The sequence below is a fragment of the Hibiscus syriacus genome, unplaced genomic scaffold, assembly GCF_006381635.1.
Source record: "Hibiscus syriacus cultivar Baekdansim isolate YM2019G1 unplaced genomic scaffold, ASM638163v2 tig00111095_pilon, whole genome shotgun sequence".
Taxonomy (NCBI): domain Eukaryota; kingdom Viridiplantae; phylum Streptophyta; class Magnoliopsida; order Malvales; family Malvaceae; genus Hibiscus; species Hibiscus syriacus.
Window position 1 is genome coordinate 404,668 of NW_024062980.1, and position 27,995 is coordinate 432,662.

The following is a 27,995-nucleotide window of genomic DNA, read 5'->3' on the forward strand; positions in this document are numbered from 1 at the left end:
TTGTAAATACCAAAAAAAGTTACATATCTCCAAAATAATTTTCTCTTCCATTACCCTAAAGGACAGACATTATCTCTATCTATAGAGCTAAATACTGGTACCAAGAATTTTTTTTCCATAAGAATTCTTGTCTAAATAAATATTTACTTTATTAAATAAACATAAATACCAAGTAATATTTAACCATTAGAATTACAATAAAATCCAACTTAATTACTAATTACAATTTAGGTCAAAATATGAAAAATCTCCTTTAACCTAAATTTCTTCAAAATTGGTTTTCAAGTCTTCAACAACTTCAATAGTTACGTAAGCCTCATATCCGTTGAAGTACCGCTATCAAGTCTTCGACAACTTTAATTCTTATGCAATCCATTGAAGTATCACTGGATCAATAGAGAATTACTTCCCTAAACTGAAAACTCATTGCAGTAATTCATCTTGTATGTCTTCAAAATCACTAACAAATCCGCAGTAACAAATTCCTTCAAAAACTCCAGAGTCCGAACCATAGCTATAATATCACTTGTTAGGGATTTGAGAGTAAAAAATAATCTAGACAATATCAACAAAAAATATGGCATACACAAGAAATAAGATTTAACGTGGTTCGACCTTGTCTACCTTCACATGCGAGATGAACAACAATCTACTAAACACAGAGAACACGAAGAATATAAATACATGATATCACATATCTCAAAACCTGGTATATATACCAAAACCTAGTATATCCCAAAACACTCTTTCAACATCCTTACAAAACTATCTATGCAATAAGCCCCAAAAGATGCAAAGACCCCCAAAAAGTATTACATCTCTCTAAAATAATTCTCTCTTATATTACCCTAAAGGCAAATACATTATCTTTATAGAGTCAAATACTGGTTACTAAGAATTTTTCATAAGAATTCTTGCCCAAAATAAATATTACTTTATTAAATAAACCTAATTACCAAGTAATCTTCAACCATGAGAATTACAATAAAATCCAACTTAATTACCAATTATAATTTAGGTCAAAATATAACATGTATTTCAATTAAATAACTATTACTAGTTCGATATAAATGATTAATTTATGGTATGAGAATCGATATTATTTTTCAATCGAATAAATGAAACTAATCAATCGAATTTGAATTTATCTTCACATGTTTCGAGTTAAGCTCGGGGAGAGTCTAAGCAAAGGTAGTCTAATTAAGGATAATGAAATGTGATTAAAAATGTTATTAAAAACATAACATTTTCGGTTGGGCGTAACCTAAATATTAACTTTTACTTAACATTTTGCGATTGCATCGTAACACCCTAATCCATCCGACCCGAAATCTGAAGGTTAGAATATTACACGGAACCACCTAAGTGGTTAACTTTTTTTTAGAATCATTTAGATGCTTTCATAATTCAAGACATAAATAAACTAAATATAGATGTTTGCAAAATATGAGAGCTCCCAATATAGTCTCCAAAATACAATAAAATAAAAATAGAGTTTACGACTCGATATTACGTAAGGGTCTATGACAGTACAAGCCACTATAATACTCAAGATGTACTTTGATAAGAGATTAAGTCTGGAAATCCTGAAATATGATGACGAGCTCCTCAACTGACTAAGAACCTGGCACCAAAAGGCTATTGAATTATAAGAGAACTAGGTAGTATCGATACTCTTAACTTGAGTATCGATACTCCTTTATTGAGGTATCGATATTGCCCCGAGTATCGATACCAAATTTTGCTTTGATATTTTGAAAATTATCATAGTATCGATACCCTTCTTGAGAGTATTGATACTCTACCCCAATATTGATACTCCCATAAGTATCGATACCAAAATTGGCTACTGGAATCTAAATTACTACTAGTATCAATACTATGCAATAGTATCAATACTCATTGAACAATATCGATACCACATGAATGGGTATTGATACTCCTACCCCAAAATCCCCTTTGTTTTAGGCAAAGCAAGGAACATTATGAGTATTGTTCATCCAGTACCAATACTTGATCCCAAAAAAACTCTATTTCTACTCGTGTATAACCTCTTAATTTCCTAAGGTATCCCCAGGACCTCCAAGCAATGTTTAAGGCTTATGTAAAGTTAAAGGGTCATGAAAGGTCATTACTTTATGCATGAACAACACCAAATCTCCATTTTCATACTATAAACTCATATGCACCCCAAATGCCTCATGCAAGTATCATACTACACATGCTGACCTACAAGCAGTAAGGAATGTTAGAAGTATGTTATATTAAACCTAAGAGTTGGAGAAACAACCTCAAGCTTACCCAAGGACCTCTTTTCTTTGCCCTTCACCTTAGAGCTTTCACTCACTTTTCCACTAGAACATCATATATGGGATATTACTTCATCTAAAAGACTTAGGAGAGGTAGAAACGTGATTTTAAACATTAAAATAAGCTAGAATCACTCTAAGAGTCCAAAATCCAAAACCCACCCATTAAACCTCTTCATGACTACCACAACCATTTGTGGAGACGAAAAGCTCAAAAGAAATCTCTAGGAATAGATTACAAAACTTACCTTCTTTAAAACAACAACGAAATCCTTCCTAACCAAACTGTCACCTTTGCTCAAGGTGGAAAAACAAAAGAGAATGAATTTTGAAAAGGAAAGATGATAAGAGTAACATATGGCATAATCTCGTTTAATGAGATTCCGCCTTTAAAAGGTTTTAGGGGTTAACTACAACTTTAGTCCTTCTTCATTCATGCCCAATTCAAGGATATCAGTTTTAAATCGTAATGGGCTCAAACCAAGACCAAATCTCTCCATATTTGGATAAGAACTTCTTATAAGCCTATGGGTTTATTTACTCTTTCTCAGGTTAGCCCTAACTACTAACTCGAGAATCAGGACGTTACATGCATATCTTTTTCATAACATTTTCAGTTGTGAACAGAAAATGTTATGTTAAAAAGTTAACATTTTAGGTTGTGCTCAACCGAAAATGTTATAGTTTTTATAACATTTTAGGTTACATCTTTCTTAATCCTTAAATTAGGCTATCGTGGGCAGAACTATCCAATAAGCTCTAGCTATGATTGATTCCTCTTAATCCTTGATTGAGTTTGTGAGTATAATTTCTTTTCTTTTTATGTTTTTTTCTATTTTTTTCAAAAACTAATAAATGATAAAAAATATAATTTCATAAACTTTCCAAATACATAAAAAATAATTAAAAATAAACATTAAATTATTTCTTATTTGATTTAAGTATTTAAAATCATTCTCTCAAAGTTTATAACATTTATTATGTTACTATTAGTTTTGTAGAAGCATATAACATTTAATTTGTTATCATTTAAGACGTTTGACTGATGTATTATCCAATTAATGTTTAACATTTAACATTTTTCTATTTATTTTAATTTTATTTTATTTTTAAATAGAATTATTTTTTAATCTCTAAAATCACATATATCACGTATGCATTCACCGAATCAACCACCGCCATTATCTCACCAAATAATCACTCTAAGCCATAAAACATTGCCTAGACCCAAATAATCACTCTTAGCCATAGAGCATGTCGTCTAGGCGATTAGAATAATCACGACATTTAACCGCGAACCTCGTTGCATGGCTGTCCCTTGTTCCCATATGTAATGGGTAAGAGGGGGTAAGATAGTAGGCTGCCCCTAATACTAGGTTGAGAGCAACTTCCGTAGGAGACCTCCGAATTATGAAATGCCCTCTATGAGACTCGATCCCACGACCTCAAGGTTAAGAACCTTGTGCTCTACCAACTGAGCTGGATGGTCATTTCAAAAAATGGTTGTCCCTTGTTCCCATATGTAATGGGATAAGGGGAGGTAAGATAGTAGGCTGCCCTCAACACTAGATTGAGATCGCTATTTCCAATCCAAACATCACCTATTTGTCACTATTACTGAGATTACAACACAACCCGAACCAAAACTGGACGATTTGAACCTCCGCTCACCACCTAAACTACAACCGTTTATGATGAGTCATGAGCCAAAACAACTATTGGTTAAAGGATTTTTTAACAACACTAACTTCAAAATGACAACAGAATGAAAATTTAAACGCCTTAAATAGTAATAGAAGAAACGTTAGACACGTACTTTAACATAGAAAAACCTTTAGACGCCTAGAGTAAACAATAGGTACAGTCCGAGCAAACTTATTTTTCAATTAAACCTAAAAAATAGCATACTCATATTAATCCCAATTCGAATAATAAGCAACCGTAATTGAATGTCATGTTTAACAAAGAGATTAGTGTCCAATATACATACATAAAGACTATTTCTTTGTTCATTTGATCTAAACATGGTTTTCCCTATGTTGTTCAAACACATATAATTAGACATAGAAAATGGACATCGATGTCTTACAAATCAAGTGTCCGAAGGTCATCGCTGTACCTGTACAGAAGTGTTAGTGGTAGATGACGTTGCCGTCCTGCCATTCTCTGTTCCATTATCGACAGGTACATGCAGTCCCCACTTCCTCTCTGCTTCTGAGGGTTCTATAACTTTAACAGCACCATTCGTCAATCCTACTGCTATCTGATTGGCTTCCTGCGGGTGTGCCGCTACTACGAGTGGGTGCACGGTTTGGCTGTCATAGTAGAAAACCGAAATCAGATGTAGGATCACACGCGCATGTTCCATGCAAAGTTTTCTTAAAGCAAGTCAGTTATGTCGATCAGTTCAGTTATCAATTACATAAACTAACAATAGTACGAATTAACATATTTAAACAGACTCCTTCAACCAAAGCCGAACTGACCAAGCCAAATTAACCAAGTAATGAAGAATTTTGTTAACTCGGCTTAACCAAGTTCTGCACTGCCCTACGCATCACAGTTGATAAAAACGCTCATCTATAGGAAAAATGAATAAACCTGAAGCAAATGACATTGATATAGCTGTAACCTGTTCGATGATGCAGGAGAGATATACGCGGATGGTGCAATACGACATCCGAGTCTTAAACTATCAGCATCAAATACACCAATGTTACCATCAGTAAAAGTAGCAAAAACTAGCTGGCTATTGCAGGAATATACTGCACACGATATAGATGAAGAAAGTACTTCTTGTGGCATCCACTGCAACATAAAATCGGGTGGTAAGAATTTGTCCCCTGCGATGTAAAAGAACGGTAGAAATTCGTTACATAAGGTGTTACAGCATTTTACCTGCCGAATGCATTCCATCTTGCTAGCATCATATATTGCAAGTTGTGTTTCATGGCACACTAACAACCGAACTTGGTCAAGTGAAATTGAACTCGAGTGTCACCCTTAGGTGCCTTTCCAGCAGGCAGTGGAAGTGTAACTGATTTATCTGTTCCCAGTTATCGGTGTTCCAAAAGAAAAGCTGCAAAAAGGAAGGAATAGAATCAGCAGTAGAACAACGATAAAAGACCAATAGCAGTTAAATATGACAACAACATAACGTGAGGAAGAAGTTTTTTTTCAGTCAACTGAAATCAATTCTTTTCGTTTCATGTTATGTTACTCCTAACTTTTCATCTTCAAGTATCCATGTCCAACACCTATGTCCTATACATAATTGGGTATGGAGGTAGCATTCTCCATTTGAATGCATCATAAAAATTGACTATACCCATATCGAACACATAACTGAACACTCACCTCCTGAGCTCAAGTATCAAAACAAAACAAATGCAGAAAGCAGTATCATCTGAATTCTTTTCAACGTTAACCACATTCTGTTATTAATAATGGAATGTACAACCAGACAAAGGTTTTGATGATGAAGCATACCTGAGCAACAACACCAGAAGAAACCAGGATGTTAAGGCTGGTGGAAAATGCTAAACCGCTGATGCGTTTTTGGTGGCCCGTTAATTTTGTTTTGACCTAAAATTAAAAATGCACCTCTTTTTGTGTTAAACATCCAAAGATAATTCTATACAAAGATATACTTAAATAACCTACCTCATCCACCCTGACATTGTAAATATGGATGGCCGAGTCATCCATTCCGATTGCTATGATATTATTATCTTGCGGATGAAATGCCAAGAATGTTGAAGCTGGAGGAGGTGCCATAAAAGTAGTCATTACCTGCAAATCAATGCAACTTCATATCAAGTAAAAGATCATTGAAGACAGAATCAAAGTTGCCAAGAAACTCCATGCTAGCTCCAGTAATTTAAAACCCAAATCAGACCGGTTAATTCAACCTATTGGATTGGCAATCAAAGATTGAACCTGGAAAGTAGAAAACACAACTGTCGGAAAGAAAATCAGAACCAGGAAACCAAGAAAAATGGAAAAATTTTAATTTAAAAAATTGGCCTTATCATTATATTTGGGCTTGGATTTTTGTGAATATACTTTTTTTCTTAATTTGTTTTGATTTCTTAATATTCGTCTTATTTTATATAAAAAAAATTAACTACTATTAATTTCTTCTCTTTTTTATATTTTTTTATTATATAAGATTGAACCGGGAACCGGAGAGCCAACCAGTTCGACCAACGTTCAAGTTCTTAATCCTGAGCTAGAAAAAAATTTGCAGCCAAAACAGAAGATTTTCAAAAAAAATAAAAAGACATGAATTTACCTTGAATGTCATCATATTAAACAGTGAAACCTTTCCACCACATGCAGACATTACGTAGGAGTCATTCTTTGACAGTGCTATGCATGGAACTGCATCTTCAGAATTTTCGGGGACATCATTGGTCATAAGAAGTCCACTGTTAGGTTGCCAAAGTTGTGGAGCAATGCTAGTAGTAGCCTATAAAACCACAAAAGATAAAAGAAAAAGGATTATGCATGGAAACTTTTCTACCAATATCATACATATAAAACAAGTATATGAACTATGTAAATTTGCATGTATATTTCGGTGTATAATATATCAATGCCTCCAGAGAACAAATCACCTTGGCAGTAGGATTTTGTTCACTGCGATTCCATTTCCATAGCTTTTGGACCCATTTGTTCCAAGAGCAGGAACCCCAACACCGGAATTTGTGTAAAGAAGTCTAGCCACCTAGATACAGGAAATTAAATATTGATAGAAAATGAAAAATGAACAAGACATTTCTAAAAGATAATGTTAAAAATATATGAGAAACGAAGAAAAAAATCATTGAGAAAACCTTGCTAGCAGATTCCAAGTTGTCTGGCATGGTGACTGTTCGACAATGTGTCGGGTCAACAATCTCAGTTAGTTCCCAGGGTTTGGTTTTATCAGGCACATGTTCCAAATTCCTTGGCTTTTCGATGCCTCTAGTCATCAGTTCAACTCCATTCTACAATATTTTAAATTGACTTAGATGCCAGTTCGAAAAACTAGTAAATTGCATCAGTGACAACCAAACTGAACTCCATTGAACAATATGTCTATGAACCTATCAACTTTGTTTTAATAATCTTCTATGTTCTTTAATATGGGCAGAGCAAATGACATTCTCTAACCAAAACATAAAATATTAACAGAGGGTAAGGCTTAGTGTATAGCAGCATACAAGACTAGGAGTAGCCTGGCAGGCTGTCTACACGTTCTACTTTGCTAACGACCGGACCAATACTTGTACCCATGGCAGAACTAGAAACCTGATCCATTATCGAACAAGAACAAAAGTTGTCGATAAAAGTTCATAACTTTAAAATAAATAAATTAGCATTGTGATGGATTGTGATGAAGACATATAACCTTCATCTCAAGTGGTGTTCTAGGTGCTTCATAAGATCGAGCCTCCATTACCCTTAATGCTCTAAGACCATTGGAATTTGCAAGAACCTTGAATCCATTGTCTGCTGTAGTAACAACAAGCAAATTTCCTTCCTTGTTGAATCTCAATTGGGGAAGACTCTACCATACCAATATCAAGTAAGATAACAAAATTGAAATCACAGTACAACTTCTTCAATCAATAAAGGTGTAAAAATAGGGAAGGTAAAATGAGAAATGAGGTGCTGACGGTAGCCCTCCTTCAGCTCAGTACTGGTGAGAATATTTGTATTATCCATATGCCAAAACTTAATCTGGCTATCATCACCAACGGCCAAAAAGCGATTCCTTGTGGTGTCAAACTGTACCACACCATTAGCATTCTTTCTAAAACCAGAATATGTCCTCTTTATTTTCCCTTCACTTTCATTCCATTCAACAAGAATGAATCCCCGTCCTTACTTGTGCCACAAGAAAGTCTGTAGACACAGGATTGTTAATTTCTTACAATTCAAATATGGCTTAGGAGATCTGTAGGCATCAGGAAAGATCTAAAACATTTTGGATGCTACTTTTGAATTTTGTCCACATACCTATTACCATCAGCACTGTAGAGCATCGTGGTACACCACTGTCCAGGAGCATCATAGTCAACCCTAGAACCCATATTGTCATAACCAAGCCTTGATTTGCCATCTACGGCAGGTTTAGGTGGAAAATCGGTTCTTACTTGGACTGATCTTCTGGGGTTTGCGGTTCAAGTTCATGGTTTGGCGTTCAACGAAGACGCCAGACAAAAATAAAATTAAAAAGACTGCCAATTTAATTAAATATGAAAATAAGAATAGGGAGAGAAAAAGATAAAGTTGAGTTTCTCACTTTCTTCAATGCGTTTTTTGCAGCTTTACCTAGACCTATCACTTGATATGCGATAGCTTATCATTACAAATTTAGATACCTCGTCATTACAATGTAGATAACTTCATTACCATGTGATATGATACACCAAATTTATTTATAAAAACTTAACGGGACCGGTTCTAGTTAGTCTTTATGGTTAAATTTGAACAAAGCTAGTGTTTATTGTCTGGAAAATATAACTTTACCATTCACAAATATTTGTTTTATTTGACTTCAAAAGCTAGATAATATTTTTATTTTATTTTTTAAATAGCATGTTAATTTATTAATTTTTATAAATATAAAAATTAATCAATCCATTTAATAGAAGTTAATAGTAGAATGGTGCTCTAGTCCAAAACTTCATTTGAAATGCAAAAAACATTCCCGAACAACTTATCTTCAACTAAAATTTCATGTTTGAAACGTGATTGTTAACTCAAACCATAAATTTGAAAAATAATATTTTTACGTTAGAAAAACTAGTTTAGGGAAAGATTCTCAAACGAAGTCGATCCCAATAATAAAAGAATTTGAGGTATTCACGTAAAAGAAAATTGTAATTACTAATTATTTTTCAATTTAATTCAATATAACTTGTAAAATTTTAGTTTATTTTCGGTACAATCGTGACAATCTAAATTATAATATCTTGTTGAATTTCTCACTCCTGCAAATTAAATTAAATTTTTTTTCTTGATACTTGTATGTACTTGTTTGTTTGATGGTAAAAATATGGATAAGGGTCATTAGAGTTTGAGTAATTTTTATTTTTTCTATTGAAGTTTGAAAAATTACAAAATGATCATTAACATTATCGTTTATAACAAATCGGTCACTCGACCATTAATCATTATTGCACCAATCACAGGCGGCTGATGTTGCACGTTTACTTGGCTTACCCGGCTGTTTTACCATGTCGGCCAGGATCGGTGACTATTTGCCCGAAACAATAAAAAATCAATCTTAGAGAGGATTTTAATTTATAAACCCTAATTTCAAAGGTGGTAATTTAAAGAACGGGTGTTTTGCTACAGACGTATTTGCAATCCTCCGGTGAATTAGAGGAACGGAAGCTTAAGCGGAGATATTGAGGGTGGATGAGCCATCTCTAACTACCCAAAGAATTAGAACATTATGTTGGACGTTTTGTTAAGTATAAATGGTTTGCTACTTGAGTTTATTTGAGGCTCGTGGGATACAGTTAGTTTGCATGATGAAACCCCACATCTAGTAAGATTTACAGGACTAAGCTAAGCTCTTCAATGGTCCAAATACCAACGTTTCAACCCTTTGGGATTCCAGATTCCTAAACTTGAAGGTCTGAACCCAAGTCCAGAAGCTCAGCCAATGCGTGCGATTGGATCAATCATTTCCAGACTAAAGAAAAGTCGGGTTCCTCTTGTTTTTGTGATTTTGGCATCTCGATATGAAATACATAAGCAAAAGCTCATTCACTAAATTCATCAAAGGTACTTTCTGTTGGAAAATCGGGTAAAGAAAACAGAAATAACACATGAATTAACGAGGTTCAGCAATATACTTACGTCCTAGGTGCCTTAAGCGGCGCTAGCTTTTCATTCAATATCTCATAAGTTTATGTTACATCTACTTTTATAATAAATAAATTCTGATATATATTTACAAAATTAACCATATACCATACCGCGGGGGCGCGTAACCCCCACTACGAGACTTTCTTTATAAGGACAGATGATGTTCGCTTCGCTCACTCCACTCCATCATCTGTCCACTTTACCGGTATATTTATGAGTCATACCTATCACTTTCAGCTTGATATATATACCTCTAGCATAGAACAATTTTAAAATAAATTAAAGAAAGAACTCACAAATCTGCTAGCATCGTCATTCCTAGGTGTCTTTGCATTCCCAAATGCTTCAAGTATACAATTTGCCAGGAGGAGTCGACCACTGGCGGATCCAGAAAATATTTTTGAAGGTGGACACACATATCCTAACATAAATTTTTTAAATGAGATTGATACAAATAAAATTTTAGGGTATGCACTGTCTGTAAAATAACTAATTAATCGAAGAAAACTCGGATTTCAGAGAAGACACCATCAATAAAATAAATAATTAATCAAAGAAAATTTAGATTTCAAGGTGGGCACCATGACTCCGTGTCAACACTCTATCTCAACATTTCCACCTCCAATGTCAGCTAGGTATTGCATTCCAAATTTCACTCTCAATTTTCTCAGCTCCACATTCCCTGCTGCGTCTGCAGGATAGATTTATATTATATAATACTACAGTTCATAGAACAAAAACTATGCTTAATGGAAAACAGTAATATCTCATTATAATATATAACTAAAAATATTGAACATCCGACTAACCTTATAATCAATGACTGGTTTATTCCATCTGCAAAATTTAATTACAAACATGAAGAGAACATCAGAAACAAGTTGTGTAACATCATGAGCAATTCATCACTTGTTTATGTAACTTAAATAAAATTAAAAAGAGAATGTTTCATTCATTCATCATCTCATTACAAGTAGTGTCTGCTATAGCAGAAGCATGAGGGCCTTGTCGGTGGCTTCTGTTTAAGTTCAGCTGGTAAGCCATGTAAGATGGTTTCTTCATCAACTCCACGAGTTGCAACCCTTTTATACTGAACAAAACGACCAACGCGATGTTAATTCTTTGGGTAGTTAGAGATGGCTCAACTCCACTCCGTTCATCTAACATACATTAAGGATCATGTTCACATATTTGACATGCTTATCATCTGCACACTATCTAAATCATAATATCGTTACGCTATCTAGGGATGATAATCTAATCCGATCTGATTGATATGGTCAATTTTTTTAAAAAAAAATTAGGTTTTGAGTCGGATTAAATTTTAATGGGAGAGGTCAGGTCAGCTTGGATTCAGATGGAGAGTGAAAAAAGTTCAACCCGACCCAACCTGAGATAATAGTGTAATTTTTTCAAATAAATTTATGAATAATTGCTATAATCTCTCTCTATTATTTTCTTAATTAAGTCATTATTTTTTATAACAAATCAGATTGAATCAGATTGAATCAGATTGATACTTTAAAATTTCAGGATAAAGTGAAATATATATATTTTTCGGATTGAATCAGATAGAGTGAAAGATGAATATTTTTCAAATCGGATTGAATCTAGGTGAAAGATATATATTTTTTGGGTCGGATCTAATTGACAAAAATATAACCTCACCTGACCCTAATCCCTACACATATCAACCTAGTAGCACATCAATGGCTTAACGCTTCATCCCACACACCACTTATAACACCGAGTACATGCACCTAGCCCATACACCAATAGAATAATCAATAGAGTATATCATTTTACAATTAAGCGTCTAAATGGAGTTCGTATTATTTCAGTCCCTAACACAAAAGCGGTAATAATCCTATGTTATGCTTAACTATATTCAACTATTGCACTAAGATAATCAAGGCTCATTTGAGAAAATTACATATTTTAATCACCAATTTAAAAAATCAAGTTTAACAATATCAATTATTACATATCAAATTTATGAAACAATCCCATGATTCCATATACCCACATGGAACAATCAAATGTATACAGTGGCGAATCTAGAAATTTAAGAATGTAGTCCAAAATTTTAATATTCATTTCTTAAAATAATGGATATGCAATTTTTTTTTAATTTTCTATTTTCCCTTAACATATTAAACTAAATTTATCTTTTTTCCTAAATAATGGGATGCACTTGACCCCTAGGGGGTTTAGTGCATCCGCCCGTGATGTGTATATAGGATGTACCTCAACACACATGTAATAATCCAAACATTTCTCATACTAATTTAAATTGGCAAAAGGCATGCTCGGTCGCTGAACTTTAAAAAAATAACATGACTCACACCTATTTTTTGAATCAACGTGGCCCTTCAATTCGAAAAAAAACCCGTTGTGGCCTTTTGACCAACGGTTCCGTTAATTTTGTAGCTAGTTAAGCAAACCAACCCCTTTAATGTTGTATAAATTGGGTAAATTACATCATTCAACTATCTTTTCTCTCTAATTTGGTCATTAAACTTTAAAAAACTTTTCAATTAATCACTTAACTTTTGAATTGCTCCTATTTGATCATCAATACTTATTTTATTATTATTTAATCACTCAACTTCTGAAACTGCTTCGTTCATATTCTATGTCACACATGATGTATTGATTATGAATGACTCTGAGGGTGTGTTGGTGGGGGAATATGAGATTCCCATGAGAATGGAATCCACATTCCCCCGTTTGGTTGGTCGGGAATGTTATTCCCGGTAATCTTACATTACCAATAGTGGATTTTTGGGGTATTACCGAGAATGTCATTACCTCCATTTCATTAGTTATTGTTGGATAGGCGTTTTGGACTAAAATGTCCTTAATTTTTTTTTCTCAAAAATCTTTATTCTGTCATTGAATAATAAAAATTCTATGAATGTTAAATTACAAAATTTATCCTTAAATTATTTAGATTTACAAAAAAAAAACCTATAATTAAAATTTTATATAAAGTTCAGGGGTTAAATAAATTTTACCCTTTCATTAAACCTTTTATTTTCAATTTTGTAAAAAAAAAATATATAAATTTTATGAATTTAAATTTTTTAAAGAAAATATATAATATTTTTCAAGCTGTTAAAAAAACAAATATAATAAGGACAATTTGGTCAAATAACATTTCAATAATCTTTTATTCTTTAATCAAACACGGTAATCTTACATTCATGCTAAACCAACCAAACACAAAATACAACATTCTCAATAATCCTATTCCCTGATAATCTTTTATTCCAACTGGTAATCTTACAATGTCAAAGGGAGCACCGGTTAGAACACGCCATTTTAAATTTGAAGCGTCATGTCTATTTGAAGACTCTTGCGAAGATGAAGTGGTTCGGTTGTGGAATCAAGTGGAAGGTCAGGTTCCGGATAAACTCAATGTTGTGAGCCATGGTTGGATTTGTGGTTCAAGAACGTTTGTCGAGTGAAACATATCACGACAGATGAATTTAATCGAAAATTGTCTCAACTATTAGAGCTTAATCTTACAGATGATTTTCTGGGGGGACATAGTTGATACAAAATTGCTTATTAATCTAGGTGGATAGAATCGAATTGTACTAGGAACAGCGGGCCCGTGCAAATTCGCTTAAAAATGGTGATAACAACACAACATTTTTTCATCGTTGTGCATAACAAAGAAAACGCCGAAACAAAATAAATTCTTTGAAATCTGAGTATGGAAACCGAATTGACAGCAAAACGGGTTTGGAACAGTTAACCATGGATTATTGTTCGTCTCTCTTTACTTCACCTGATGCTACGATTGATAATAGTGTACTAGAGGAACTACACCTTTGTGCGACGGGTGACATGAATCTTTCATTGCTACGAGAATTTACCTTTGTGGATGTGGCATGTGCAGTAAATGATGTGTGTCCGATGAAGGCGTCTGGGGGAGGATGGTTTAGGGGCCTTATTTTACTAGTGGTTCTAGCATGTGATTGGTTCTGAAGTGGTTGAGTTTTGTACTGGGCTTTTCCAAAGGCATTTTGACACGCGTTCCGTCAACCACACACATATTGTCCTAATTTCAAAAGTGGACAATATGATCCGTTCAAGTCAATATCGCCTAATTAGTTTATGCAGCGTTCTCTTCAAGATTGCCTCTAAAATGGTGGTGAATCGAATGCAGACACTGCTTAATGTGTGCATTGATGAAGCACATGGTGCTTTTGTTATTGGGAGACTGATTTCGGATAACATTATTACTACGTATGAACGGCTTCATTTGTTCCAGAAAAAGCGAAAGGGTCAGACATTATTTTTCTTTGAAGTTAGATATGAGTAAGACGTACGACGAGGTGGAATGGTTGTATCTCTAGGCGATGATGTGGAGACTGGGGTTTTCTGATGAGTGGAGACTGGGGTTTTCTGATGAGTGGATTGCAATTGTTCAGCGGTGCGTCTGTACAATGTTTTATTCAGTTATCATAATCGGAGTAGCAGGGGAACATTTCGAACCACAGTGTGGTCTACGCCAAGGTGATCCTCTCATCCCTTTACCTCTTCCTTTTGTATAGTGAGGGCCTATCATCCCTGTTTCGCTGCGCTAATTCTTTAGGGGAGTTCAGAGGAGTCTGAATCAGTAATCGGGGCAGGTGATATCCCACTTGCTTTTTGCGGATGATAGTCTCATCTTTGGTGAAGCAACGGTTCGGGTTGCTTCTCAAATAATTCTTGACATGGTATGAAGCCATTCTGGTTAGGTGATTATTTTGATAAATCTGGTCTATTTTTCAATTCGAATGTTATTGATGAGAACATAAGGGACGTCAAGCGCATTTTGGGAATGATGAATGCAACTAGCCCAAAAATATTTGGGCCTTCAAGCAGTTGCTGATAGAAATAAATGTGGAGCGTTTGCACAACTGCTTGATAAATTTCGGAGTCGGATACTGTGCTGGTGTGTTCATGCACTCTCCCAAAGTGGTAAATAAGTTTTATTCCGTACTACAAACTCTACCTCTTTATGCGATGAATGTTTTTCTTCCTAAAGGGCTTTGCAAGGAAACGGATGGGATTATGGCTAGATTTGAGGGCAAACCTGATGATAGGTGTGGGATTCAAGGGTTCTCTTGGGACAATCTTTGTCTTCTAAAGAAGAATGGTGGTCTGGTTTCAGGAATATGGCTAAATTCAACGTTGTTCTTTTGGCCAAACAATGGTGGAGATTGTTTTCAAATTCGTAAGCATGGTTTTCAGAATCGGACCGGTTAGCGAACCGGTCATGCTACCGGTTTATTGGTTCAATCGGTCGAACCGGTTCGACCGGCCAGTCAGAAGAACCGGACGACGTCATAATTATTTAAAAAATTAAATAAAAATACCAAAAATATTTAACAAAAAATAATTTTTTATATCACAAGTCATATTCAAAGCAAGTCATAGCATATATAAGTTAAAAACCATAAAATCAAGTGAAACAAAATGATTCAAATTAACTACAACATAATATTTAAGGTAAAACATATTAAATAATAAATATAATTATATAACTATAATTAAAAAAAATTGGGGTTAAAAAAATCATAACAAAATGATATTGTTTGGTTTAATCTTTTTAAAAACAATCCCACATGGCTAAGAAACATAGAAGAGCATCCCAAAAGTCTAAAGAGAAAATATGAGAACAAAATAATCTCACATTGCTAAGAAACATAGAAGCGCATCACAACTAACTTCTATAAATAATAAAGGTAATTTGACATTCAAAATCATGGAGCCTTTTGGTGAGCATTGAGTGAACTATTCTTTCACTTCAATAAAGCTTGAATTTTAGGCTTCAATCGAGCTTCTAAATTTTTTTTGAATTCAAACCTTTTTGAGTTCAAGTTTTAATATTATATTTCGAGTTTGAGTTGAACTTGATAATTTTTATCTTGTGAGTTTGAGTTGAGCTTACTTTTAAAGTTTTCAAGTTCGAGTCGAGCTCAGCAATACTCGAGTTCGACTTGGCTCATTTAACAAACGACGTTGGTTGGTTTAATTTTTTTAAAAAAAAAAATCCCGGTTTTTTCGTGTTTCAGCCGGTCCGGTTCGAACGATTCAGCGGTTCTGGCCGGTTCATTAATAGCGGTTCAACCAGTTTAGATTGAACCGGACTAAGTAACGGTTTCCGATGAACCGGTTGAACCGGCCGGTCCGGTCCGGTCCGGTTTTCAAAACAGAGCTCGTAAGCTGCCTACTTCGAGCAATGTACTTCCCTTGGGTAATTTTTTGAACTCCACTCTTGGTTCATCTCCCTCTTATGTTTGGCGGAGCATATGGAGCGCCAAAGGACTCTTGTTGAGAGGCTTGCAATGGAGAGTAGGATTAGAGTTTTCCATCTCCATATGGAATGACTACTGGCTCCCGAGTGATTTCCCAAGATGGATAAAATCTAGCCACAATGACTTAGTTGAATGTGTGGAAGATTTAATTCACGCGGATACAAGACAATGGAAGGAAGTTATGATATCTGACTTGTTTAACGAGGAGGAAGCGGAGTTGATATTGAGTATTCCGATTTCAAAGTTCGCCCAAGAGGATTGTTTGGTTTGGAGTTGTGAAAATCGGGTGTATGCAGCGTTCAAAGTGGCTATCGGTTGTTAATGGAGAGGTCAGAGCTAGATAGTTCGATTAAAACCATTTACAATTAGTATGGGCCTGTGCGTGTCACGAAAGATCAAATTGCAAGTTTGGCGTTTCACTCGTAATTTTACTCCTATTAAACAGAAACGCATTTCAGGTAATCCTTGGTGTGTGTCTTGTTCGGGTTTGGTGGAATCGGCAATACATATTATTAGAGACTATACATTAGCTCGTTTAGTGTGGCCTGCACTGGGATATAATTGGACTATTGTCTCATATCAGATTTTTTTTAACTCCGTATAATTCATCTAAGCATGCAGAAATAGTCGTTACAATCTGGGCGTTATGGTTTGCCAGAAATAAGTTTATGCATGAAGGCATAAGACGGAGAGCTAAGGAAATTATTACTTGGTTCGCGCTCAATGTCTGGATTCATTACAGCAAACACAAATCTTCGGAGTGCTCCGGTGCTGACCGCTGTTCGATGGTTCCCATTCATTTCACCGGATTTCAAAGTAAATTTTGATGCAATTTACATGCAGGCGCAACATCAATCATGGTCAGGGGTGGTTATCCGCAACAGTGAGGGATACATAATAAGGGCATGCCGAAGAAGGGCGAAGAGGATTACCTCAATCTTTCTGGCAGAGGCAACTGCAAGAGTATGTGCTTGGAATTCGCACTTGATCTATGACTCCAAGATGTAGTTTTGAAGGAGATACCCGTTCTGTCATCAACAAATTGGCTTCATAGGAACCTGATCGATCAGTCATTAGTACAATAATCTGGGATGCCCGAAACCGAGCTGCTGCTTTCCGTACAAGTTCTTTCCACTTTATTCGCGTGATGGTAACCAGGCTGCCCATCTCTTGGCAGCAGACAAGGGACTGGGATCTGAAGACCGTTTGGGTTGAAGATGCTCCCAACTGCGTTGAGAATGAAGCTGCAATCGATCGAATGTGGATGGACCCGTCTTAGAGGCCGATCTTTGATCTCCATTCTGTTTAGGCTCTATCTCATTTAGTTTCATCCCTTGCATTTGGCGTTTCACAGAGATATGTTGATGTGTGAGGGAGATGAAAGCTAGCACTTTTTTGTTCTGCCTTTTACGTTTCTTAGGGACACGTTTAACTTAGCTCATTTATTGAGTTACAGCTGGACACCTGTTAGTTGTTTTGGGTTGGGTTAATTCATACCTGAACTATATCTTTTCTCAATTTCATATATAAAGTTTAAAATTACGATTAATTACATAATGTTTAAAAATTATCGATTAACTACATAATGTTTTCTGCCGTTAATGGATATACCTATTTCTGTAACGTGGAACCTTTGACCTATATAATTTGACACGTGGCAAATTAAAAAATAATTTTAAAGATTTTATTTCAAAATTTTCATCCATTCGCCTCTTATTTTCCACGTTGATTAAACGATCACCCTAAACCCATATTTACAAAGGGTTCTCTTTAGAAAATCGAGGATTGCATTTATCCCTATATGGAATCAATTCAAGGGTTGTCTTCTAAAATTTGAGGTAAACAAGTATTCTTTTGGATTTTATTGGGTTTTATTTGGATTCTTTTCGATTTCTTTGGGCAATTTGACGAATTTGTTTCTAGGGTTCGTTTGGGTACTTTAACGAATTTGTTTGCAGGATTCTTCGTTTGTGTATTTTCACAATTTGTTTTTAGAGTTCTTTTCGATTTTATATGGATTTTGCTTATTTCATTTTGAATTTGTTTTTCATATATTTTTAAAGGATGTCATCATATTCCTCAAACTCAAAGGGAAATACTATGTTGAGAAATTATCTGCGATTGTGGGAAGAAAGCTGTAATTCAAACTTCCAGAAAAGAATTAAGCAAAGGCCAGTGATTCTTCGGTTACCCGTGGTTCGAGGTTAGTTCATGTATATGTTAATTCTTTTGAGTTTATGAATGTGATGCATATTAGTTAGTTATGAAATTCTTCACTATGATTTATTCTTTGGTGTCCATATTGATTCATTGTTAATTCTTTTGTTTAACTGGACTTTATGAAATGTGATGCATGACAATGGATGTAACTTTTTCCGTTGGGTTGATGAAGATGTTGGAGACAAAGATAGGACATTCTTCTCGAAGTTCTGATAGGAAATAACATGTTGTTAAGAGAGAATCGAGAGCTCAAGGTTGCTCAAGTATTGTTGAAATGCAAAAGAGATTGTTGAGGAAGTGAGGTTCAAAATTGTTGGAAGTGGAGGAGAAGTTGGGAAGGCAAAGTGTGAAGTTTTATGTGCAAGCTTGTGATATTGTTGTTATGTGGTTTGGTGTACTGTTTTCCCTGAGTAATTGATAGATTAGAATTGGTTGTTTTAGTTGTTTTTCATAGTGTACTTTTATGTACTTGTTAATCTTAAGCTTGTTTTAGTTGTATAAGGTTGGTGTACTTGAACAATTGAATGTTTATTAAATATTACTTTTATACATCTATTGCACATTTACAGTACCAAAGATGTAACCTTCATTTAAATTTACGGTTATATAAACTTGACCAAAATTTTTCATTCAATATTAACAAAATATATAAAGTGACATATTTCCATTCAAGATTTGACAAAACACATAAAGTTTTGAACAATCATGCTGACTAATCAGTTTTTTAACCTTAAAAAACATATCACTACTGTCAACAGAGGCATAAATCTCCCATTTACATCATTCGCCTTGATTTGGCACTAACCTTGTCTCTCTCATTTCTCACTAACTTATAATCAAACCTTTTGACACAACATAAGTAATTAAAGCATCTTTGAACTGTCTTGTGCTAGAAAAAATCAACACAAGAGTAAATTAGGGATTGGAAAAGAAGGGTCAGAAAATACCTTGTTACTTTTCTTGTAAACAACTTCTGCAACTTCTCATTTTAATAACTTCCAACATCTGATGAATAATATAACTTGTGTCTTCTCCACTATCAGATCCTAATATTTCTTATCATCCCTGTCACTCTTCACATTTGAGGCTTGACCAGTTCCAACTTCTTCAAAAATGGGCTCCTCATGCACATTATCACTGGACAACTTCTTACTATTTTGCTTCTTATAGAACTTAAGACACTCTTCCCCTATTCCCTAATTTCATAATCAACATATCCATAACCATTCTCTCTGATAAAAAAAACCTAAACCATCATCACCAGCAGAGCTATCACTCTCACTATCAGCCTCACCCTTAGAACCCTCACCCTCATTGTTGACTTTTCAACCTCACCATCAGCACCCTCACCCTCAGTTTAGACTTCTCAACCTCACCCTGAGCACCCTCAGTCTCAATTTTCAACTTCTCAACCTCTGTCTCATGCTCAGTCTGAGATTCTGCCTCAAACTTTGCTTCACTTAAATTATTGTTTTCATTCAACAGTAGGCCCTACCATCATTTGTTGTCTCACCTACACATCTGTTAGGCCCACCAACATTATCACATTTACCACCAACATATGACTCAGACAACATCTTATTTTCTCGACTTAATTGGTCTTCATGAACATATACATGCAGTACCCCTTTCTTACTATGTAAAATCGTAGTCTTAAAAGATGCATCATCACAACAAACTATAGGCCCATCCTTTAAAGTATCTTCTGGTACCAAATAGCTAAACCACTTTACTCCTCTATAACCAACCTTATGTCCAAGTCAATTAACTGAAGATAACATAATAAATCCTGTCAATGTCCCACTCATCTCATCTCCACCAACATATTCCAAATATGGGTTCTTAACAAACTTGCCACCCATGTGCATAACAATTATGTTTTGTCTACACTCATTTTGCAATTGAAGATAATTCAAAGAACATTCAATTACTTAAATCCAATTGGTAGAAATCTAAAATCCTAAATAAATAATAGATAATTCCTAAATAAAATAATAATTCCCAAGCATTTAAATTCAAGTAAAACACACGAGTCCTAAGGACTTTTTGTCTGTTCACCCTTCCTTCTGATTCTGGTGACTGGGTCACATTCTAGAAGTTATCCTTGACTGGACTGCATATTCTACCATGTCTACACTGTCATGCCTAAAGTTATGCCCATGGTCCAGCCTCGATTCTATAAAATAAGAAAATTTGCATGATTTGCCTTTTAATTGTTGTTTTCTAGAAAATAGAGTCATGCAAAAAAAATGTAAACAACCCAAAATATCAAAGCAATAACACGAAGTAATTATCAACAAAAAATTAACAAATGAAACACTCATCAATGAGCTTAGCCTGACTTCACTTATCGAGGATTTGCTACCAATATCAGTATGAAATCTTTGATGTTTTGATATTTCTAGTTGGCATGTATATTATGTGGTTACATTTTATATATATATATATTGACTTATAAGAGATAATCTCATTATTACTAGTTATAATTAATGGTTTATGGGTTAGTATTTTAGTAAACTATTTTAATGCTATTAAGATGAATTTTATTTAAGTAGTTTCATTAATATAAAAAAGTATTGAACTGTCATGTTGCTGCCTGAAATTGAATGCAATTTGAATATTAAAATATTATATTTTGATTTTACGCGATTAAGTAGTTTTTGGTTACTAATGTTAAATTTGATGATTTTTTAAAGAAACAAATTTTTTATTGATTTTCGAATAAGGAATGCTTTGATAGGTTTATGTGACATCTTTAATTTGTATTCGAGAATGGATATAAGAATGGGGTGTTACATTTATTGGCATCAAAGTTGTAGGTTTAGTTGATTATAGGCCTAAACCGAGTTTGTTTGAGTTGAAAAATATGTTCCACTAGGGTATCATTGTTATTGATTTGGTATTTATGATTGATGATCCTTACTAAATGTAAGTTGATGTGTGTATTTAGATATTTGAACAGAGGATCTCAATAAGCGACTGAACAAGAGGTTCTGGAAGGGACTGCTAGTGGAAGTAACGAAGATAATTATGACCTCATGTTGAATTAGAGCAAGGTGTGTCCCAACACATCACGAAGTGCCATTACAAGATTTCATTAGAACCAATCTTAAGTGATATAGCAGCGACTAATCCCCTAGGCCAGAGTGCGAGGGTGAGTCGTATTTGTAGAATGTCTGTTAAAAATTCAAGGAGTTGAGTTTCTAGCGAACCTGATGGAATTACCCTTTGCAAAATTTGAGATAATCTTGGATATGGATTGGTTATCCCCCTACCATGCCATTGCGGATTGTCGCTTAAAGCGATGATTTTGAAAGATATGAAAGGTCCGAGATCATAGTGGTTAGTGAAAAGATAATATGTTGTCTAATGTGATTTCACGAAACTGCCAAGAAACTATTGCTGCAAGGTTTCCCAACCGTTTTAGCTAATGTGGTGGATACTCAAGCTTCAAAAGTTAAGTTGGAAGATATTCAACAATTTAAGAGTATATATATGTGTTTCCAGAGTTATCTGGATTACCTCCAGATCGATAAGTGAAATTTAAAATATAGGTGCTATCAAGTATTGCGCCTATTTATGGCTCTGTATAAAATGGCTCCTATCGAGCTCAGGGAATTAAAACAATTACAAGAATTATAAGATAAGAGTTTGATTAGACCTATGTGTCATAAGGAAGCACCAGTGTTGTTTGTGAAAAAGAAAGACGGTTTATGCGATTGTGCATTGATTATCATCATCTATATTATATGACATGATATCATCTAAATTATGTCATGATATCATCAGTTAAAGATAAGGAAGAATATATTCCTAAAATGGCTTATATGACTCGATATGGACACTATCAGTTAAAGATTGATCCCTTAGCTCGAAAGATCAATAGCTTATCAAATAGGATCGATACCTTGAATTTTTTTATTGAATAATTGAATTTTTAAGTCCCTGGTTTTAAATTTCAACACATGTTTAATTAAAAAGAATTGTTTGCATGTTAGTCACTAACTTTTAAGATAAATTGAGGGTCAATTTTTAAGCAATTTGAGTTAAATTTATCCTGTGAGTTTGTTTAATATTTAATTACATTTATAAATAAAAATAAGGATTTTAATGTTAGTACAAAAATATATTGTCAGAGTTCAATTTAATCCCTATTTGTTTAATTAAAGGCCTAAATGGTGTCTATTTTACTTGAAATTTTGCATGATGCTCTAATATGAACTTAATTACTTATTGGTAAATTTAATTCATATTTTGATCATATTTTAGGGATATATGTGAAAAGATAGTATTTCCGTTATTCTTGTAACCTGACTTTATGAAATTTGAATGTATGTTTTCTATAGACATGATATGCTTAATATTATCTTCCATTATATGATGTGTGAGAATGTTTATCATCTTCATCATTCTTAAGTTAGAAAATATAGTGATTTATTTCCATAAACCCACGGATAGCATGAGAGGAGACAGAATGAAGTTTGAATAATCTTCAACCTTGCTCCCAAAAACTCCATAGCTACACCTTTGAACCCAAAATGAATGCATGGCTGTGGGACAAATGCATTTTCATTACTCACAATTAGAATCAGAGTGGATGGTTGTGAGTTTTGAGAGATAAAAATATAAGGCCGTGATTTAAGGAGGGCAGGGCGGGGGGGTCTGGGTGCAGGAGTAGGTGACTTTGGCGTTAGTGCAGTTGGAGCTGAAGGGAATGTTAGCCTCTTTAGTACCTGCGAACTGTAGGTCTATATCTTTAAGTGAAATGCCTTGGCATGGATCTGATTTGCTGCATATCAGTTGTACTGCAACTTTGCTTGCTGATGTTTGTGAATTGAACGTCGCTGATACTCACTTTCGAACTCTTCACCAAACAAATCTACTTATTAGTATATCAAATATATGAGAGCAAGGAGGAAGAAGAAAGGAAAATAACCTCAGCGTCGGCCTTGTTCCCGTACTCTTGATCTATGATGATGGGGTTCTTAACGTTTTTCATTACCAGATCTTCATAAATAATGCCTGATGCTTTGCTTGGACTATTGTTTTTGTAAGTTTTGATTCTTGCACCGTTTTCGGTATCCGCCAGCGTGCAATTCCTCACGATGATACCGAAAACATCTGCCTCTGAATCGTAGTGTCCGAGGCTTCCAATGCTGTTTAAACGATTCAACATAAGTTTTTACCATAAATGATTAAATAGATGGATAGAATGTACCTGATGCCATGTCCAGGGCCACAGGCGGTTTTCTCGACAGAGATGTTGGTGGATCCATGGATGATGGAGACGCAATCATCACCAGTGCCGATGCGACAGTTTGTTATTTTGAGATTGCTGGTCTTGCTCATGTGGATGCCGTCGGTGTTGGGCTTTCGGCCGGAGCTGATATGTTAACATCATCGATCCTGAAGTTGTTGCAATTACTGATCATAAAATGGAAACCTTTAGCATTGACGGACTGAATGCCGCTAATGACAGCATTTCCACCTTGATGAACTTCAAGGTCTGCAAATTTATCCAAAACGATTAAGTTATTATTCATTATTATGAAACAACTAAAAGAACGTTGGGATGGATGGTGATGGTTCAGCTTACGGAAGGCATTCGGCCGCATTCCAGGTTTTCGCATTCCGGCTTCCACACCGTTTCACCTTTACCATTGAAAACACCCTTCCCACTTATGGTTAAACCATCAAGGTTTTGGAAGTTGATCCAATCGGCATCTTCTGCCGGCTTAGTATTATCTTGTGCAATAATAGTTCCGACGACAGTAACCATCAAAGGAGGTTCAGCTCTGCAGGGACCGGAAAATAAAGCCGATCCTAACACGAATTCTCCCTCGGGGATCAGTAACATTGCCTTCCCTGCATTATTGCAGGCTTCTTTGAACGCCCTGATGAAATTAATGGAGCTGAGGCTCTTTCCATCAGCCTTGGCACCAAAGTCTAGCACATTAAAAACTTTAACATCGGGAGGAGCAGTGCCGGGGGCGATTGATTTAGCTAGTTATTCCCACTGACCCCATTGTTGTCATGTTGAATATCAGGCCTTTATTTTTATTAGTTGAAATGTTGACGAGCCTCGAATGGAGAGGCTATTCTTGTATGAAGCCCGCAAAACTTCTGCTGATTACTTCGTTATTTATACGGTTTAACGATTAAACTCTCACCAGTCACCACTAATGTTATTTGTGGATGGACTAATTCTGATTTTCCATCTTATTTAATTGTGGGTTTAAATTTAGCATTTTTTTTCATCGCCTGAAATAATTTTATCAATACTAAACCGACTTTGTTGTATGTCTTGTTAAAAACCCCAAAAACCTAAATGGGGAAAAGAGTATATATAACGAAGAGAACCAAAATACAACTGACAGAAAAACAGATCTATTGGGAAATAACCGAGTAATTTCTCTATAATCAGATTAGTGAGAATGCGAAATAAAAGCGGAAAAAATAATACCCGAAATTGATAACGGAGTTCAGCCAATTTTGCCTATGTCTCCGGACTGCTCCAGATCTTTTACTAAAGAGAGAAAATTTATAAGTGTTTACAAAACACTCACAAGAAAGCTCTCTAGTATTAGGAGAAATAAATGATTGGGATTATCTTGAAGCTAAATGGGTTAGGGTATTTATAGTTAAAGCTTAAGGACTAATCTTATAAATACCCTAAAGTGCATGGACTAATTGCAATTATCCCATTATAAAAAAATCAACAATATCAACCCCCTTTTGACTTCCCCATTTTTGGTGCCTACCTTTGAATTTTCAATTCATTATGCGGTGCCTACTTGTTTGACAAAAGGTTTGGCTAAGCATGACTTTCAACAATCTCCCACTTGAAGACTGATTTTAATCTGTCTTCACACCTCGATCAATGTAGCAGTTTTTCTAGTCTTGTTACTTTAGCATGCCAACTGAAGTTGAACACAACTTCAGTTTGTCCGTAGTCACCGCATTGTAAACCCACTTGTTATTGGGCAGTTTCTCCGTGGTTGCTTTGTCCCTCAACGTCTTGGCTCCCTTCAACTCTTGTCCACTAGTCTTTGAAGGATTGTTCCTCACTTGAACATCCTCGGTAAGCCCCTTCTTCGACCCTTCTCTTAAGATGGTCTCTGAAGCCATGTTATCTACACGAACATGCTCGGCAAACTCCTTGGACACGGACAACTCTTCTTGCACTTGGCTTCTACTTGCCTTGGCAGAAATGAACCTTTTGAGCCAACTTTCAACGCCTCTTCGATCCTGGGTTCGTCCTCTTCTCTGGACAACTCGATCTTGGGCTCATCCATCACCTTGGATGACTCGGCTCCCCTCGGGTAATTTTGCAACACTTCTAGTATCTTAAGTCTGCGCCCCCTCGTTTGACCAACTCTTACCCCTCGGCTTAGTATCTTTTACAATCGAACTTGTGCCAAGACTGCACACATCTTCCCCAGACTCACCATCTGGTTCATCATTGAGTGGATTTTCTCTACCACTCGAGGAACAATATTCCTCATCCTATGACTTGCCTTTATCACGGAATCTCTTGCCGTTATCCTCAGCTTTCGGCTTTGCTTTGGAAGTCTTGTTATTCTTGACTCCAAATTCTTTGATGGACTCAGCGGTTGTCAAGGCTTTAGACAACTCCTTGACTTGTTTTCGCTCAAACACTCTCATCGCCCATGGCTTCAATCCGAACATGAAGGTGAAGGATCCATCTTCTTTAGTCAAACTTGGGACTTTGTGCATGAGTTTTCTGAATCGACTCACATACTCCTTAAGTGTCCCTTTATGCCTGAGACGCCTCAACTTGGACCACGCCTCCATCATGGCATACTGTGAGCAGACTTGCTCACATTGCACCCTCGGCTTGACGCTTTATCTCTTGCTATCGCACCGGGTCCCTTCTTGCTCGACTGCTTTGACACCTGCAGTCTCGTCACGTTTCGATCCTGGGTTGACTACTTGAGAACTTTTAGTCACACCACTCTTGCTCCTTGATTTGGCTACTTTGGAACATGTAGCCTCACCAAGTCTTTCCCCTGTCTTGATTGCTTGGATACTCACAATCTAAGACTTTCTTTCGGGTTCGGTTGCTTCAACATCAACAGCCTTGCCTCGTCTCGATCCTTGCTTGGCCGCATTGATCCCCTCAATCGGACCAAGTCTTTTCCCTGACTTGGCAGCTTTAACACTTGTACCTGCACCAACTTCTGCTACTTCTCCTTCTCCTATCCTCTTCATGATGGTTGTAAGGCGACGCTTCTCGGGACATCCTCTAATCAAATGAGAACCATCACAGAAGTATCACTTCAATTTTTCCTTGCTCCCCTTCTTCTTTACACCGGACTTAGCCTTGTCATTCTTTCCCAATGGCTTTCCTTGGCTACAAACAGTCGATGACTCACATTGGCCACTCGAAGCTTTCTCTACCCTCCCTGCTGCACCTTTTCCCGGTCTGCCCCACTATTGCCACTATCTCTGGGCATGGGCCTGAACGACACATCGCTACTTGGCTTGTCTCCTGCAAGCTCAGTCAGCTTTCCGGCTACATCTATGGCCTTCAAAAGTCTCTGGACATAGCGCTTTTGTTACAATGATAAACAGAAATGGGGAAGCGGATCCCCTTGATGCAAGACTTTTTCATCTGAAACTCCTTCGTAGGGGACCCATTAATCAAAACTGATCCCTTGCAGAGATATGCATTCCCAAATCCATGACCTTCATAACAGACCAGAACCCATTTTTTTTGTAAAACCATCATAAGAAATTTCCACCTTACACAGTCGTAGGCTTTTGAGAAGTCAAGTTTCAGCACTATACCGCCTCCTCCCTTACTACTAGAAGAAATAGAGTGGATGATTTCATTTGCAACCAGGATACCATCAAAGATTTGTCTCCCTGCAATAAAAACGCACTGTGTATCTCCAACGAATTTCTCCAACACCATTTCAACCTTCTGGACAATACTTTGGAGACAATTTTGTAAACTGATCCAACCAAGCTTATTGGTCTGTAATCGGCCATTACTGTTGGGTTTTAACCTTTGGCACTAGTAATGAATGACGAATTTAATCTCGAGGGAAGCTTTCCAGTTTTATGAAACTTTTCCAACAGCCCCGAAAGTTCGTCTTTAAATAAATCCCAACATTCTTTGAAGAAATGGAGATTAAATCCATCCAGACCCAACGCTTTGGATCCATCACACGACCAAACAGCAGTTTTAATTTCATCCATTGAAAACGGATCCTCCAGACGTGCAGCCTCAGCTTCAGAGATTTTATTGAAATCTAAA

General features: G+C 35.8%; 1 pseudogene; it reads right to left on the bottom strand.

Moving 5' to 3' along the window:
• Positions 1–4,274: 4,274 nt before the first annotated feature.
• On the bottom strand, positions 4,275–27,950 carry LOC120152612 (annotated as a pseudogene).
• Between the last annotated feature and the right edge of the window lie 45 nt (positions 27,951–27,995).